The sequence below is a fragment of the Mchenga conophoros genome, linkage group LG11, assembly GCF_057382185.1.
Source record: "Mchenga conophoros isolate Kocher_MC1m ecotype Shallow Benthic linkage group LG11, M_conophoros_male_GT1.1, whole genome shotgun sequence".
Lineage (NCBI taxonomy): Eukaryota > Metazoa > Chordata > Actinopteri > Cichliformes > Cichlidae > Mchenga > Mchenga conophoros.
In genome coordinates this window covers 33710041-33724376 of record NC_140536.1, presented here as the reverse complement: position 1 = coordinate 33724376, position 14336 = coordinate 33710041, and the positions used below count along the sequence as shown (strand labels likewise).

Sequence of the window (14336 nt, the reverse complement as noted above, 5' to 3'; positions counted from 1 at the left end):
TTATGGTTATATTGACAATCCAAATTGTGATCTCGAGATAGCATCTCTTCAAATGGGAGCTGATCTTCTTGTTGACAAGCTCTTTGATGTTCTTTGTCAGGCTAGCACACAACCTACAGAAGACAAACACACGAGACTTATTTGTTAATAGGGACGCAAGTAAAGCAGAGAAAACGCTGGACAAGCAGAGTTCTCTTGGACAAGCTTCTCTTCTCATGGGAGCTCTTGCCTAGAAGACATTTTTGACTTATGAGTGCACAGGTGGAATTGATGTTTTTTCAAACCCATTATAGGACTAGATTGTTAGATCGACTAGGATGTGGTGGAGAAATTCCACAGGGTCTTTTTGAATGATGGACTCTGTGCAAAAAAAATGCACGTAGCGTGCGATTAACGGGTGTGTGGTCATTCCAGGTAAAAGGAAGAGCAGAGAAGGAGACTGCTCACTCCCCGTCGGGGAATCGAACCCCGGTCTTCCGCGTGACAGGCGGAGATACTGTCCACTATACTAACGAGGACCTGCAAACCTCTGTCGGCGTCATGTCAAGGTGGGATTCGCAGCAGGTATGACACGCAAACTCTCGTCGGCCATGTAAAAAAACCCATCACTTTACCAGGAACTACAGTTTTATGGGTGTTTGACAGAGAACTTTTTTCTGCTTTCAGCAGGGTTCCATGGTGTAACGGTTAGCACTCTGGACTTTGAATCCAGTGATCTGAGTTCAAGTCTCAGTGGAGCCTCATTTGGCTTTCTAGCCCTTTGCTCCGCATTAGCACAAGCTAGCATGAGAGTTTAATGACTTAAAGAACAAGTTAGTGGCCCAGTCAATTCCACTCCTCTTCTGTTGGCTGATCCCATCTGCGCGTGGTCTTCATGCCGCACCAAACCTCGCTCTTGCTCTTGTACTGCACTTTCCACTTCAGCGTCCTGCTGTATCTTTCATTGGCCACCGTGACTCAAGGCAACAATTCCCCTTGTACTCTTCTCACTTCTAACTCTGTTGCCACCACTGAAGGCTCTGAGCTTCTGGTTGACAAGCTTTTTGATGTCCTTTGCTTGGCTAGCACACAACCTATAGAAGACAAAACTAGGAGTCTTATTTCTCAATAGGGACGCAAGTAAAACAGAGAAAATGCTGGACAAGCAGAGTTGTCTAAACAGTGAACATCAATTCCCTTGTGACCAAAGAAGCAAAACACCCATGTTTCCGCCCGGTTTCGGACCGGGGACCTTTCGCGTGTGAGGCGAATGTGATAACCACTACACTACGGAAACTGTGAGTGATGGCTTGCTTGGCTTTGGAATGTGTCTCAATCAGTAATCTGGCCAATCTGACAAATCTGATGGCAGGTTACTATCATGCCCTTGAACAGAAGGAACCATGGAGAAGAGACAGACACTCGCTAGCAAGGAATCTGTACTATAGTCTTGATGTTAGTCTCACTTAAAAACTTTTGACATTTAGGAGTTCTCTGAAGCAAGCGCAGCTCGACATATGCTGCCCTAAGAAGCCCAGAACTGTTATCTAAAGAGGCCATGCGGTTGATCACATTGTGCATTGGCTGAAAATAGGCCCAAGTCCTGGGCAGGCCAGCTAGAGACACTCATTTCCAAGAGCTTAGTCTGTGCCTGCATCTTCAGTAAATATGGTGACTGGAGACATGTTGGTTTGTGTGAAATTTCCTGAAATTTGGGCTATAGACAACTTTTTACAACATGAGCATCCAAAGGTTACAAGCGTCAGAGCCCTGTACAAGATTTGAGTACTTTCACTCCTCTTTGTGCCAAACAGCAGTACAACCCCATAAGATAAAGCAATGCCTGCAGGCAGACACTTTTGTATGGGGAAACAAAGAAGCATGTTTCCGCCTGGTTTCGGACCAGGGACCTTTCGCGTGTTAGGCGAACGTGATAACCACTACACTACGGAAACGGAGCGTGCATGCCCTCTCGTCATTAGAGGGGCAATTCGATGCCTTCTTAAATTTGAGGACTTTTATGACAGATCATGTAGGACTAGTGAGAAGCGGGGAACTCCCATTTGTGTCATTTTTCAAGCATTCCCCCATTTATGGTTATATTGACAATCCAAATTGTGATCTCGAGATAGCATCTCTTCAAATGGGAGCTGATCTTCTTGTTGACAAGCTCTTTGATGTTCTTTGTCAGGCTAGCACACAACCTACAGAAGACAAACACACGAGACTTATTTGTTAATAGGGACGCAAGTAAAGCAGAGAAAACGCTGGACAAGCAGAGTTCTCTTGGACAAGCTTCTCTTCTCATGGGAGCTCTTGCCTAGAAGACATTTTTGACTTATGAGTGCACAGGTGGAATTGATGTTTTTTCAAACCCATTATAGGACTAGATTGTTAGATCGACTAGGATGTGGTGGAGAAATTCCACAGGGTCTTTTTGAATGATGGACTCTGTGCAAAAAAAATGCACGTAGCGTGCGATTAACGGGTGTGTGGTCATTCCAGGTAAAAGGCAGAGCAGAGAAGGAGACTGCTCACTCCCCGTCGGGGAATCGAACCCCGGTCTTCCGCGTGACAGGCGGAGATACTGTCCACTATACTAACGAGGACCTGCAAACCTCTGTCGGCGTCATGTCAAGGTGGGATTCGCAGCAGGTATGACACGCAAACTCTCGTCGGCCATGTAAAAAAACCCATCACTTTACCAGGAACTACAGTTTTATGGGTGTTTGACAGAGAACTTTTTTCTGCTTTCAGCAGGGTTCCATGGTGTAACGGTTAGCACTCTCCACTTTGAATCCAGTGATCTGAGTTCAAGTCTCAGTGGAGCCTCATTTGGCTTTCTAGCCCTTTGCTCCGCATTAGCACAAGCTAGCATGAGAGTTTAATGACTTAAAGAACAAGTTAGTGGCCCAGTCAATTCCACTCCTCTTCTGTTGGCTGATCCCATCTGCGCGTGGTCTTCATGCCGCACCAAACCTCGCTCTTGCTCTTGTACTGCACTTTCCACTTCAGCGTCCTGCTGTATCTTTCATTGGCCACCGTCACTCAAGGCAACAATTCCCCTTGTACTCTTCTCACTTCTAACTCTGTTGCCACCACTGAAGGCTCTGAGCTTCTGGTTGACAAGCTTTTTGATGTCCTTTGCTTGGCTAGCACACAACCTATAGAAGACAAAACTAGGAGTCTTATTTCTCAATAGGGACGCAAGTAAAACAGAGAAAATGCTGGACAAGCAGAGTTGTCTAAACAGTGAACATCAATTCCCTTGTGACCAAAGAAGCAAAACACCCATGTTTCCGCCCGGTTTCGGACCGGGGACCTTTCGCGTGTGAGGCGAATGTGATAACCACTACACTACGGAAACTGTGAGTGATGGCTTGCTTGGCTTTGGAATGTGTCTCAATCAGTAATCTGGCCAATCTGACAAATCTGATGGCAGGTTACTATCATGCCCTTGAACAGAAGGAACCATGGAGAAGAGACAGACGCTCGCTAGCAAGGAATCTGAACTATAGTCTCGATGTTAGGCTCACTTAAAAACTTTTGACATTTAGGAGTTCTCTGAAGCAAGCGCAGCTCGACATATGCTGCCCTAAGAAGCCCAGAACTGTTATCTAAAGAGGCCATGCGGTTGATCACGTTGTGCATTGGCTGAAAATAGGCCCAAGTCCTGGGCAGGCCAGCTAGAGACACTCATTTCCAAGAGCTTAGTCTGTGCCTGCATCTTCAGTAAATATGGTGACTGGAGACATGTTGGTTTGTGTGAAATTTCCTGAAATTTGGGCTATAGACAACTTTTTACAACATGAGCATCCAAAGGTTACAAGCGTCAGAGCCCTGTACAAGATTTGAGTACTTTCACTCCTCTTTGTGCCAAACAGCAGTACAACCCCATAAGATAAAGCAATGCCTGCAGGCAGACACTTTTGTATGGGGAAACAAAGAAGCATGTTTCCGCCTGGTTTCGGACCAGGGACCTTTCGCGTGTTAGGCGAACGTGATAACCACTACACTACGGAAACGGAGCGTGCATGCCCTCTCGTCATTAGAGGGGCAATTCGATGCCTTCTTAAATTTGAGGACTTTTATGACAGATCATGTAGGACTAGTGAGAAGCGGGGAACTCCCATTTGTGTCATTTTTCAAGCATTCCCCCATTTATGGTTATATTGACAATCCAAATTGTGATCTCGAGATAGCATCTCTTCAAATGGGAGCTGATCTTCTTGTTGACAAGCTCTTTGATGTTCTTTGTCAGGCTAGCACACAACCTACAGAAGACAAACACACGAGACTTATTTGTTAATAGGGACGCAAGTAAAGCAGAGAAAACGCTGGACAAGCAGAGTTCTCTTGGACAAGCTTCTCTTCTCATGGGAGCTCTTGCCTAGAAGACATTTTTGACTTATGAGTGCACAGGTGGAATTGATGTTTTTTCAAACCCATTATAGGACTAGATTGTTAGATCGACTAGGATCTGTTGGAGAAATTCCACAGGGTCTTTTTGAATGATGGACTCTGTGCAAAAAAAATGCACGTAGCGTGCGATTAACGGGTGTGTGGTCATTCCAGGTAAAAGGCAGAGCAGAGAAGGAGACTGCTCACTCCCCGTCGGGGAATCGAACCCCGGTCTTCCGCGTGACAGGCGGAGATACTGTCCACTATACTAACGAGGACCTGCAAACCTCTGTCGGCGTCATGTCAAGGTGGGATTCGCAGCAGGTATGACACGCAAACTCTCGTCGGCCATGTAAAAAACCCCATCACTTTACCAGGAACTACAGTTTTATGGGTGTTTGACAGAGAACTTTTTTCTGCTTTCAGCAGGGTTCCATGGTGTAACGGTTAGCACTCTGGACTTTGAATCCAGTGATCTGAGTTCAAGTCTCAGTGGAGCCTCATTTGGCTTTCTAGCCCTTTGCTCCGCATTAGCACAAGCTAGCATGAGAGTTTAATGACTTAAAGAACAAGTTAGTGGCCCAGTCAATTCCACTCCTCTTCTGTTGGCTGATCCCATCTGCGCGTGGTCTTCATGCCGCACCAAACCTCGCTCATGCTCTTGTACTGCACTTTCCACTTCAGCGTCCTGCTGTATCTTTCATTGGCCACCGTGACTCAAGGGAACAATTCCCCTTGTACTCTTCTCACTTCTAACTCTGTTGCCACCACTGAAGGCTCTGAGCTTCTGGTTGACAAGCTTTTTGATGTCCTTTGCTTGGCTAGCACACAACCTATAGAAGACAAAACTAGGAGTCTTATTTCTCAATAGGGACGCAAGTAAAACAGAGAAAATGCTGGACAAGCAGAGTTGTCTAAACAGTGAACATCAATTCCCTTGTGACCAAAGAAGCAAAACACCCATGTTTCCGCCCAGGGACCTTTCACGTGTGAGGCGAATGTGATAACCACTACACTACGGAAACGGTGAGTGATGGCTTGCTTGGCTTTGGAATGTCTCTCAATCAGTAATCTGGCCAATCTGACAAATCTGATGGCAGGTTACTATCATGCCCTTGAACAGAAGGAACCATGGAGAAGAGACAGACACTCGCTAGCAAGGAATCTGTACTATAGTCTCGATGTTAGGCTCACTTAAAAACTTTTGACATTTAGGAGTTCTCTGAAGCAAGCGCAGCTCGACATATGCTGCCCTAAGAAGCCCAGAACTGTTATCTAAAGAGGCCATGCGGTTGATCACGTTGTGCATTGGCTGAAAATAGGCCCAAGTCCTGGGCAGGCCAGCTAGAGACACTCATTTCCAAGAGCTTAGTCTGTGCCTGCATCTTCAGTAAATATGGTGACTGGAGACATGTTGGTTTGTGTGAAATTTCCTGAAATTTGGGCTATAGACAACTTTTTACAACATGAGCATCCAAAGGTTACAAGCGTCAGAGCCCTGTACAAGATTTGAGTACTTTCACTCCTCTTTGTGCCAAACAGCAGTACAACCCCATAAGATAAAGCAATGCCTGCAGGCAGACACTTTTGTATCGGGAAACAAAGACACATGTTTCCGCCTGGCTTCGGACCAGGGACCTTTCGCGTGTTAGGCGAACGTGATAACCACTACGGAAACGGAGCGTGCATGCCCTCTCGTCATTAGAGGGGCAATTCGATGCCTTCTTAAATTTGAGGACTTTTATGACAGATCATGTAGGACTAGTGAGAAGCGGGGAACTCCCATTTGTGTCATTTTTCAAGCATTCCCCCATTTATGGTTATATTGACAATCCAAATTGTGATCTCGAGATAGCATCTCTTCAAATGGGAGCTGATCTTCTTGTTGACAAGCTCTTTGATGTTCTTTGTCAGGCTAGCACACAACCTACAGAAGACAAACACACGAGACTTATTTGTTAATAGGGACGCAAGTAAAGCAGAGAAAACGCTGGACAAGCAGAGTTCTCTTGGACAAGCTTCTCTTCTCATGGGAGCTCTTGCCTAGAAGACATTTTTGACTTATGAGTGCACAGGTGGAATTGATGTTTTTTCAAACCCATTATAGGACTAGATTGTTAGATCGACTAGGATGTGGTGGAGAAATTCCACAGGGTGTTTTTGAATGATGGACTCTGTGCAAAAAAAATGCACGTAGCGTGCGATTAACGGGTGTGTGGTCATTCCAGGTAAAAGGCAGAGCAGAGAAGGAGACTGCTCACTCCCCGTCGGGGAATTGAACCCCGGTCTTCCACGTGACAGGCGGAGATACTGTCCACTATACTAACGAGGACCTGCAAGCCTCTGTCGGCGTCATGTCAAGGTGGGATTCGCAGCAGGTATGACACGCAAACTCTCGTCGGCCATGTAAAAAACCCCATCACTTTACCAGGAACTACAGTTTTATGGGTGTTTGACAGAGAACTTTTTTCTGCTTTCAGCAGGGTTCCATGGTGTAACGGGTAGCACTCTGGACTTTGAATCCAGTGATCTGAGTTCAAGTCTCAGTGGAGCCTCATTTGGCTTTCTAGCCCTTTGCTCCGCATTAGCACAAGCTAGCATGAGAGTTTAATGACTTAAAGACAAGTTAGTGGCCCAGTCAATTCCACTCCTCTTCTGTTGGCTGATCCCATCTGCGCGTGGTCTTCATGCCGCACCAAACCTCGCTCATTCTCTTGTACTGCACTTTCCACTTCAGCGTCCTGCTGTATCTTTCATTGGCCACCGTGACTCAAGGCAACAATTCCCCTTGTACTCTTCTCACTTCTAACTCTGTTGCCACCACTGAAGGCTCTGAGCTTCTGGTTGACAAGCTTTTTGATGTCCTTTGCTTGGCTAGAACACAACCTATAGAAGACAAAACTAGGAGTCTTATTTCTCAATAGGGACGCAAGTAAAACAGAGAAAATGCTGGACAAGCAGAGTTGTCTAAACAGTGAACATCAATTCCCTTGTGACCAAAGAAGCAAAACACCCATGTTTCCACCCGGTTTCGGACCAGGGACCTTTCGCGTGTGAGGCGAATGTGATAACCACTACACTACGGAAACGGTGAGTGATGGCTTGCTTGGCTTTGGAATGTGTCTCAATCAGTAATCTGGCCAATCTGACAAATCTGATGGCAGGTTACTATCATGCCCTTGAACAGAAGGAACCATGGAGAAGAGACAGACGCTCGCTAGCAAGGAATCTGAACTATAGTCTCGATGTTAGGCTCACTTAAAAACTTTTGACATTTAGGAGTTCTCTGAAGCAAGCGCAGCTCGACATATGCTGCCCTAAGAAGCCCAGAACTGTTATCTAAAGAGGCCATGCGGTTGATCACGTTGTGCATTGGCTGAAAATAGGCCCAAGTCCTGGGCAGGCCAGCTAGAGACACTCATTTCCAAGAGCTTAGTCTGTGCCTGCATCTTCAGTAAATATGGTGACTGGAGACATGTTGGTTTGTGTGAAATTTCCTGAAATTTGGGCTATAGACAACTTTTTACAACATGAGCATCCAAAGGTTACAAGCGTCAGAGCCCTGTACAAGATTTGAGTACTTTCACTCCTCTTTGTGCCAAACAGCAGTACAACCCCATAAGATAAAGCAATGCCTGCAGGCAGACACTTTTGTATCGGGAAACAAAGAAGCATGTTTCCGCCTGGTTTCGGACCAGGGACCTTTCGCGTGTTAGGCGAACGTGATAACCACTACACTACGGAAACGGAGCGTGAATGCCCTCTCGTCATTAGAGGGGCAATTCGATGCCTTCTTAAATTTGAGGACTTTTATGACAGATCATGTAGGACTAGTGAGAAGCGGGGAACTCCCATTTGTGTCATTTTTCAAGCATTCCCCCATTTATGGTTATATTGACAATCCAAATTGTGATCTCGAGATAGCATCTCTTCAAATGGGAGCTGATCTTCTTGTTGACAAGCTCTTTGATGTTCTTTGTCAGGCTAGCACACAACCTACAGAAGACAAACACACGAGACTTATTTGTTAATAGGGACGCAAGTAAAGCAGAGAAAACGCTGGACAAGCAGAGTTCTCTTGGACAAGCTTCTCTTCTCATGGGAGCTCTTGCCTAGAAGACATTTTTGACTTATGAGTGCACAGGTGGAATTGATGTTTTTTCAAACCCATTATAGGACTAGATTGTTAGATCGACTAGGATGTGGTGGAGAAATTCCACAGGGTCTTTTTGAATGATGGACTCTGTGCAAAAAAAATGCACGTAGCGTGCGATTAACGGGTGTGTGGTCATTCCAGGTAAAAGGCAGAGCAGAGAAGGAGACTGCTCACTCCCCGTCGGGGAATCGAACCCCGGTCTTCCGCGTGACAGGCGGAGATACTGTCCACTATACTAACAAGGACCTGCAAACCTCTGTCGGCGTCATGTCAAGGTGGGATTCGCAGCAGGTATGACACGCAAACTCTCGTCGGCCATGTAAAAAACCCCATCACTTTACCAGGAACTACAGTTTTATGGGTGTTTGACAGAGAACTTTTTTCTGCTTTCAGCAGAGTTCCATGGTGTAACGGTTAGCACTCTGGACTTTGAATCCAGTGATCTGAGTTCAAGTCTCAGTGGAGCCTCATTTGGCTTTCTAGCCCTTTGCTCCGCATTAGCACAAGCTAGCATGAGAGTTTAATGACTTAAAGAACAAGTTAGTGGCCCAGTCAATTCCACTCTTCTGTTGGCTGATCCCATCTGCGCGTGGTCTTCATGCTGCACCAAACCTCGCTCTTGCTCTTGTACTGCACTTTCCACTTCAGCGTCCTGCTGTATCTTTCATTGGCCACCGTGACTCAAGGCAACAATTCCCCTTGTACTCTTCTCACTTCTAACTCTGTTGCCACCACTGAAGGCTCTGAGCTTCTGGTTGACAAGCTTTTTGATGTCCTTTGCTTGGCTAGCACACAACCTATAGAAGACAAAACTAGGAGTCTTATTTCTCAATAGGGACGCAAGTAAAACAGAGAAAATGGTGGACAAGCAGAGTTGTCTAAACAGTGAACATCAATTCCCTTGTGACCAAAGAAGCAAAACACCCATGTTTCCGCCCGGTTTCGGACCAGGGACCTTTCGCGTGTGAGGCGAATGTGATAACCACTACACTACGGAAACTGTGAGTGATGGCTTGCTTGGCTTTGGAATGTGTCTCAATCAGTAATCTGGCCAATCTGACAAATCTGATGGCAGGTTACTATCATGCCCTTGAACAGAAGGAACCATGGAGAAGAGACAGACGCTCGCTAGCAAGGAATCTGAACTATAGTCTCGATGTTAGGCTCACTTAAAAACTTTTGACATTTAGGAGTTCTCTGAAGCAAGCGCAGCTCGGCATATGCTGCCCTAAGAAGCCCAGAACTGTTATCTAAAGAGGCCATGCGGTTGATGACGTTGTGCATTGGCTGAAAATAGGCCCAAGTCCTGGGCAGGCCAGCTAGAGACACTCATTTCCAAGAGCTTAGTCTGTGCCTGCATCTTCAGTAAATATGGTGACTGGAGACATGTTGGTTTGTGTGAAATTTCCTGAAATTTGGGCTATAGACAACTTTTTACAACATGAGCATCCAAAGGTTACAAGCGTCAGAGGCCTGTACAAGATTTGAGTACTTTCACTCCTCTTTGTGCCAAACAGCAGTACAACCCCATAAGATAAAGCAATGCCTGCAGGCAGACACTTTTGTATCGGGAAACAAAGAAGCATGTTTCCGCCTGGTTTCGGACCAGGGACCTTTCGCGTGTTAGGCGAACGTGATAACCACTACACTACGGAAACGGAGCGTGCATGCCCTCTCGTCATTAGAGGGGCAATTCGATGCCTTCTTAAATTTGAGGACTTTTATGACAGATCATGTAGGACTAGTGAGAAGCGGGGAACTCCCATTTGTGTCATTTTTCAAGCATTCCCCCATTTATGGTTATATTGACAATCCAAATTGTGATCTCGAGATAGCATCTCTTCAAATGGGAGCTGATCTTCTTGTTGACAAGCTCTTTGATGTTCTTTGTCAGGCTAGCACACAACCTACAGAAGACAAACACACGAGACTTATTTGTTAATAGGGACGCAAGTAAAGCAGAGAAAACGCTGGACAAGCAGAGTTCTCTTGGACAAGCTTCTCTTCTCATGGGAGCTCTTGCCTAGAAGACATTTTTGACTTATGAGTGCACAGGTGGAATTGATGTTTTTTCAAACCCATTATAGGACTAGATTGTTAGATCGACTAGGATGTGGTGGAGAAATTCCACAGGGTGTTTTTGAATGATGGACTCTGTGCAAAAAAAATGCACGTAGCGTGCGATTAACGGGTGTGTGGTCATTCCAGGTAAAAGGAAGAGCAGAGAAGGAGACTGCTCACTCCCCGTCGGGGAATCGAACCCCGGTCTTCCGCGTGACAGGCGGAGATACTGTCCACTATACTAACGAGGACCTGCAAGCCTCTGTCGGCGTCATGTCAAGGTGGGATTCGCAGCAGGTATGACACGCAAACTCTCGTCGGCCATGTAAAAAACCCCATCACTTTACCAGGAACTACAGTTTTATGGGTGTTTGACAGAGAACTTTTTTCTGCTTTCAGCAGGGTTCCATGGTGTAACGGTTAGCACTCTCCACTTTGAATCCAGTGATCTGAGTTCAAGTCTCAGTGGAGCCTCATTTGGCTTTCTAGCCCTTTGCTCCGCATTAGCACAAGCTAGCATGAGAGTTTAATGACTTAAAGAACAAGTTAGTGGCCCAGTCAATTCCACTCCTCTTCTGTTGGCTGATCCCATCTGCGTGTGGTCTTCATGCCGCACCAAACCTCGCTCATGCTCTTGTACTGAACTTTCCACTTCAGCGTCCTGCTGTATCTTTCATTGGCCACCGTGACTCAAGGCAACAATTCCCCTTGTACTCTTCTCACTTCTAACTCTGTTGCCACCACTGAAGGCTCTGAGCTTCTGGTTGACAAGCTTTTTGATGTCCTTTGCTTGGCTAGCACACAACCTATAGAAGACAAAACTAGGAGTCTTATTTCTCAATAGGGACGCAAGTAAAACAGAGAAAATGCTGGACAAGCAGAGTTGTCTAAACAGTGAACATCAATTCCCTTGTGACCAAAGAAGCAAAACACCCATGTTTCCGCCCGGTTTCGGACCGGGGACCTTTCGCGTGTGAGGCGAATGTGATAACCACTACACTACGGAAACGGTGAGCGATGGCTTGCTTGGCTTTGGAATGTCTCTCAATCAGTAATCTGGCCAATCTGACAAATCTGATGGCAGGTTACTATCATGCCCTTGAACAGAAGGAACCATGGAGAAGAGACAGACGCTCGCTAGCAAGGAATCTGAACTATAGTCTCGATGTTAGGCTCACTTAAAAACTTTTGACATTTAGGAGTTCTCTGAAGCAAGCGCAGCTCGACATATGCTGCCCTAAGAAGCCCAGAACTGTTATCTAAAGAGGCCATGCGGTTGATCACGTTGTGCATTGGCTGAAAATAGGCCCAAGTCCTGGGCAGGCCAGCTAGAGACACTCATTTCCAAGAGCTTAGTCTGTGCCTGCATCTTCAGTAAATATGGTGACTGGAGACATGTTGGTTTGTGTGAAATTTCCTGAAATTTGGGCTATAGACAACTTTTTACAACATGAGCATCCAAAGGTTACAAGCGTCAGAGGCCTGTACAAGATTTGAGTACTTTCACTCCTCTTTGTGCCAAACAGCAGTACAACCCCATAAGATAAAGCAATGTCTGCAGGCAGACACTTTTGTATCGGGAAACAAAGACACATGTTTCCGCCTGGTTTCGGACCAGGGACCTTTCGCGTGTTAGGCGAACGTGATAACCACTACACTACGGAAACGGAGCGTGAATGCCCTCTCGTCATTAGAGGGGCAATTCGATGCCTTCTTAAATTTGAGGACTTTTATGACAGATCATGTAGGACTAGTGAGAAGCGGGGAACTCCCATTTGTGTCATTTTTCAAGCATTCCCCCATTTATGGTTATATTGACAATCCAAATTGTGATCTCGAGATAGCATCTCTTCAAATGGGAGCTGATCTTCTTGTTGACAAGCTCTTTGATGTTCTTTGTCAGGCTAGCACACAACCTACAGAAGACAAACACACGAGACTTATTTGTTAATAGGGACGCAAGTAAAGCAGAGAAAACGCTGGACAAGCAGAGTTCTCTTGGACAAGCTTCTCTTCTCATGGGAGCTCTTGCCTAGAAGACATTTTTGACTTATGAGTGCACAGGTGGAATTGATGTTTTTTCAAACCCATTATAGGACTAGATTGTTAGATCGACTAGGATGTGGTGGAGAAATTCCACAGGGTCTTTTTGAATGATGGACTCTGTGCAAAAAAAATGCACGTAGCGTGCGATTAACGGGTGTGTGGTCATTCCAGGTAAAAGGTAGAGCAGAGAAGGAGACTGCTCACTCCCCGTCGGGGAATCGAACCCCGGTCTTCCGCGTGACAGGCGGAGATATTGTCCACTATACTAACGAGGACCTGCAAACCTCTGTCGGCATCATGTCAAGGTGGGATTCGCAGCAGGTATGACACGCAAACTCTCGTCGGCCATGTAAAAAACCCCATCACTTTACCAGGAACTACAGTTTTATGGGTGTTTGACAGAGAACTTTTTTCTGCTTTCAGCAGGGTTCCATGGTGTAACGGTTAGCACTCTGGACTTTGAATCCAGTGATCTGAGTTCAAGTTCCAACAATGCTAGTGTTAGCGGCGCTAACGGCTGCAGACAGGAAGATACTGCCAGCACCGGAAACGTGCTCGTCATCTCCGAGCATGAAGTAAGGAGAGCCTTCAAGAGAGTGAACACCAGGAAAGCAGCAGGACCAGACGGCATCCCAGGTCGTATCCTAAGAGACTGCGCATACCAGCTAGCTCCTGTGTTCACTGAGATATTCAACATCTCTTTATCTCAGTCGGTGATCCCCACATGCTTCAAAGAGTCCATCATTGTTCCTGTCCCGAAGAAACCCCACCCTGCTTCTCTCAATGACTATCGCCCTGTAGCCCTCACCTCAGTAGTGATGAAGTGCTTTGAACGCCTGGTCAGAGACTTCATCATTTCTTCACTACCAGACACACTGGACCCACTACAGTTCGCTTACCGTCCAAATCGTTCCACAGACGATGCCATCTCTCATCTCCTCCACACATCACTCACTCACTTGGACACTAGAAGGGGGAATTATGTTAAAATGCTCTTCATAGACTACAGCTCTGCATTTAACACCATAATTCCCTCCACACTCACCACCAAGCTGGAGCATCTGGGACTCAGCTCATCTATGTGTCAGTGGATCTCCAACTTCCTAACTGGCAGACCACAGGCAGTAAGGATGGGCGGACATGTCTCAGCCTCCACCACTCTCAGCACTGGAGCCCCCCAGGGGTGTGTTCTGAGCCCCCTGCTGTACTCTCTGTACACATATGACTGCGTGGCCACTACCAGCTCCACCACCATCATCAAGTTTGCTGACGACACCGTCGTGGTGGGCCTGATCTCTGATAACAACGAGACGGCCTACCTGAAGGAGATTAGGAATCTGGAGAACTGGTGCCAGAGGAACAACCTCCTTCTAAACGTCAGTAAGACAAAGGAGCTGATAGTGGACTTCAGCACTAAGCAGGAGAGGAACTACCAGACCCCTGTCATCAACGAGTGCCCAGTGGAGAGAGTGGACAGCTTCAAATACCTCCGAGTTCACATCACGCAGGACCTGTCATGGTCCTGTCACATCAACTCCGTGGTGAAAAAGGCCCGTCAGCGTCTCTACCACCTCAGACGCTTGAGAGACTTCCAACTGCCCTCCAAGGTGCTCAGGAAATTTTACTCGTGCACCATAGAGAGCATCCTGACGGGAAACATCTTAACCTGGTTCGGGAACAGCACCATGCAGGA

The 14336-nt window shown here is 46.4% G+C and overlaps 20 non-coding genes across 20 annotated transcripts; 4 read left to right on the top strand and 16 right to left on the bottom strand.

Annotated features, from left to right (window-relative positions):
* Positions 1-446: 446 nt before the first annotated feature.
* On the bottom strand, positions 447-518 carry trnad-guc (transfer RNA aspartic acid (anticodon GUC)). Its single transcript has one exon. It is a non-coding gene; the product is annotated as a tRNA-Asp (tRNA).
* Positions 519-669: 151 nt separating this feature from the next.
* trnaq-uug (transfer RNA glutamine (anticodon UUG)) lies at positions 670-741 on the top strand. The gene has a single exon. It is a non-coding gene; the product is annotated as a tRNA-Gln (tRNA).
* A 462-nt stretch (positions 742-1203) lies between these two features.
* Positions 1204-1276, bottom strand: trnav-cac (transfer RNA valine (anticodon CAC)). Its single transcript has one exon. It is a non-coding gene; the product is annotated as a tRNA-Val (tRNA).
* A 585-nt stretch (positions 1277-1861) lies between these two features.
* trnav-aac (transfer RNA valine (anticodon AAC)) lies at positions 1862-1934 on the bottom strand. The gene has a single exon. It is a non-coding gene; the product is annotated as a tRNA-Val (tRNA).
* A 582-nt stretch (positions 1935-2516) lies between these two features.
* On the bottom strand, positions 2517-2588 carry trnad-guc (transfer RNA aspartic acid (anticodon GUC)). Its single transcript has one exon. It is a non-coding gene; the product is annotated as a tRNA-Asp (tRNA).
* Positions 2589-3273: 685 nt separating this feature from the next.
* Positions 3274-3346, bottom strand: trnav-cac (transfer RNA valine (anticodon CAC)). The gene has a single exon. It is a non-coding gene; the product is annotated as a tRNA-Val (tRNA).
* A 585-nt stretch (positions 3347-3931) lies between these two features.
* Positions 3932-4004, bottom strand: trnav-aac (transfer RNA valine (anticodon AAC)). The gene has a single exon. It is a non-coding gene; the product is annotated as a tRNA-Val (tRNA).
* A 582-nt stretch (positions 4005-4586) lies between these two features.
* On the bottom strand, positions 4587-4658 carry trnad-guc (transfer RNA aspartic acid (anticodon GUC)). Its single transcript has one exon. It is a non-coding gene; the product is annotated as a tRNA-Asp (tRNA).
* Positions 4659-4809: 151 nt separating this feature from the next.
* On the top strand, positions 4810-4881 carry trnaq-uug (transfer RNA glutamine (anticodon UUG)). The gene has a single exon. It is a non-coding gene; the product is annotated as a tRNA-Gln (tRNA).
* A 1982-nt stretch (positions 4882-6863) lies between these two features.
* Positions 6864-6935, top strand: trnaq-uug (transfer RNA glutamine (anticodon UUG)). Its single transcript has one exon. It is a non-coding gene; the product is annotated as a tRNA-Gln (tRNA).
* Positions 6936-7396: 461 nt separating this feature from the next.
* On the bottom strand, positions 7397-7469 carry trnav-cac (transfer RNA valine (anticodon CAC)). Its single transcript has one exon. It is a non-coding gene; the product is annotated as a tRNA-Val (tRNA).
* A 585-nt stretch (positions 7470-8054) lies between these two features.
* Positions 8055-8127, bottom strand: trnav-aac (transfer RNA valine (anticodon AAC)). The gene has a single exon. It is a non-coding gene; the product is annotated as a tRNA-Val (tRNA).
* Positions 8128-8709: 582 nt separating this feature from the next.
* trnad-guc (transfer RNA aspartic acid (anticodon GUC)) lies at positions 8710-8781 on the bottom strand. The gene has a single exon. It is a non-coding gene; the product is annotated as a tRNA-Asp (tRNA).
* A 151-nt stretch (positions 8782-8932) lies between these two features.
* trnaq-uug (transfer RNA glutamine (anticodon UUG)) lies at positions 8933-9004 on the top strand. The gene has a single exon. It is a non-coding gene; the product is annotated as a tRNA-Gln (tRNA).
* A 459-nt stretch (positions 9005-9463) lies between these two features.
* trnav-cac (transfer RNA valine (anticodon CAC)) lies at positions 9464-9536 on the bottom strand. Its single transcript has one exon. It is a non-coding gene; the product is annotated as a tRNA-Val (tRNA).
* Positions 9537-10121: 585 nt separating this feature from the next.
* trnav-aac (transfer RNA valine (anticodon AAC)) lies at positions 10122-10194 on the bottom strand. Its single transcript has one exon. It is a non-coding gene; the product is annotated as a tRNA-Val (tRNA).
* Positions 10195-10776: 582 nt separating this feature from the next.
* On the bottom strand, positions 10777-10848 carry trnad-guc (transfer RNA aspartic acid (anticodon GUC)). Its single transcript has one exon. It is a non-coding gene; the product is annotated as a tRNA-Asp (tRNA).
* Positions 10849-11533: 685 nt separating this feature from the next.
* trnav-cac (transfer RNA valine (anticodon CAC)) lies at positions 11534-11606 on the bottom strand. The gene has a single exon. It is a non-coding gene; the product is annotated as a tRNA-Val (tRNA).
* Positions 11607-12191: 585 nt separating this feature from the next.
* Positions 12192-12264, bottom strand: trnav-aac (transfer RNA valine (anticodon AAC)). Its single transcript has one exon. It is a non-coding gene; the product is annotated as a tRNA-Val (tRNA).
* Positions 12265-12846: 582 nt separating this feature from the next.
* trnad-guc (transfer RNA aspartic acid (anticodon GUC)) lies at positions 12847-12918 on the bottom strand. Its single transcript has one exon. It is a non-coding gene; the product is annotated as a tRNA-Asp (tRNA).
* Between the last annotated feature and the right edge of the window lie 1418 nt (positions 12919-14336).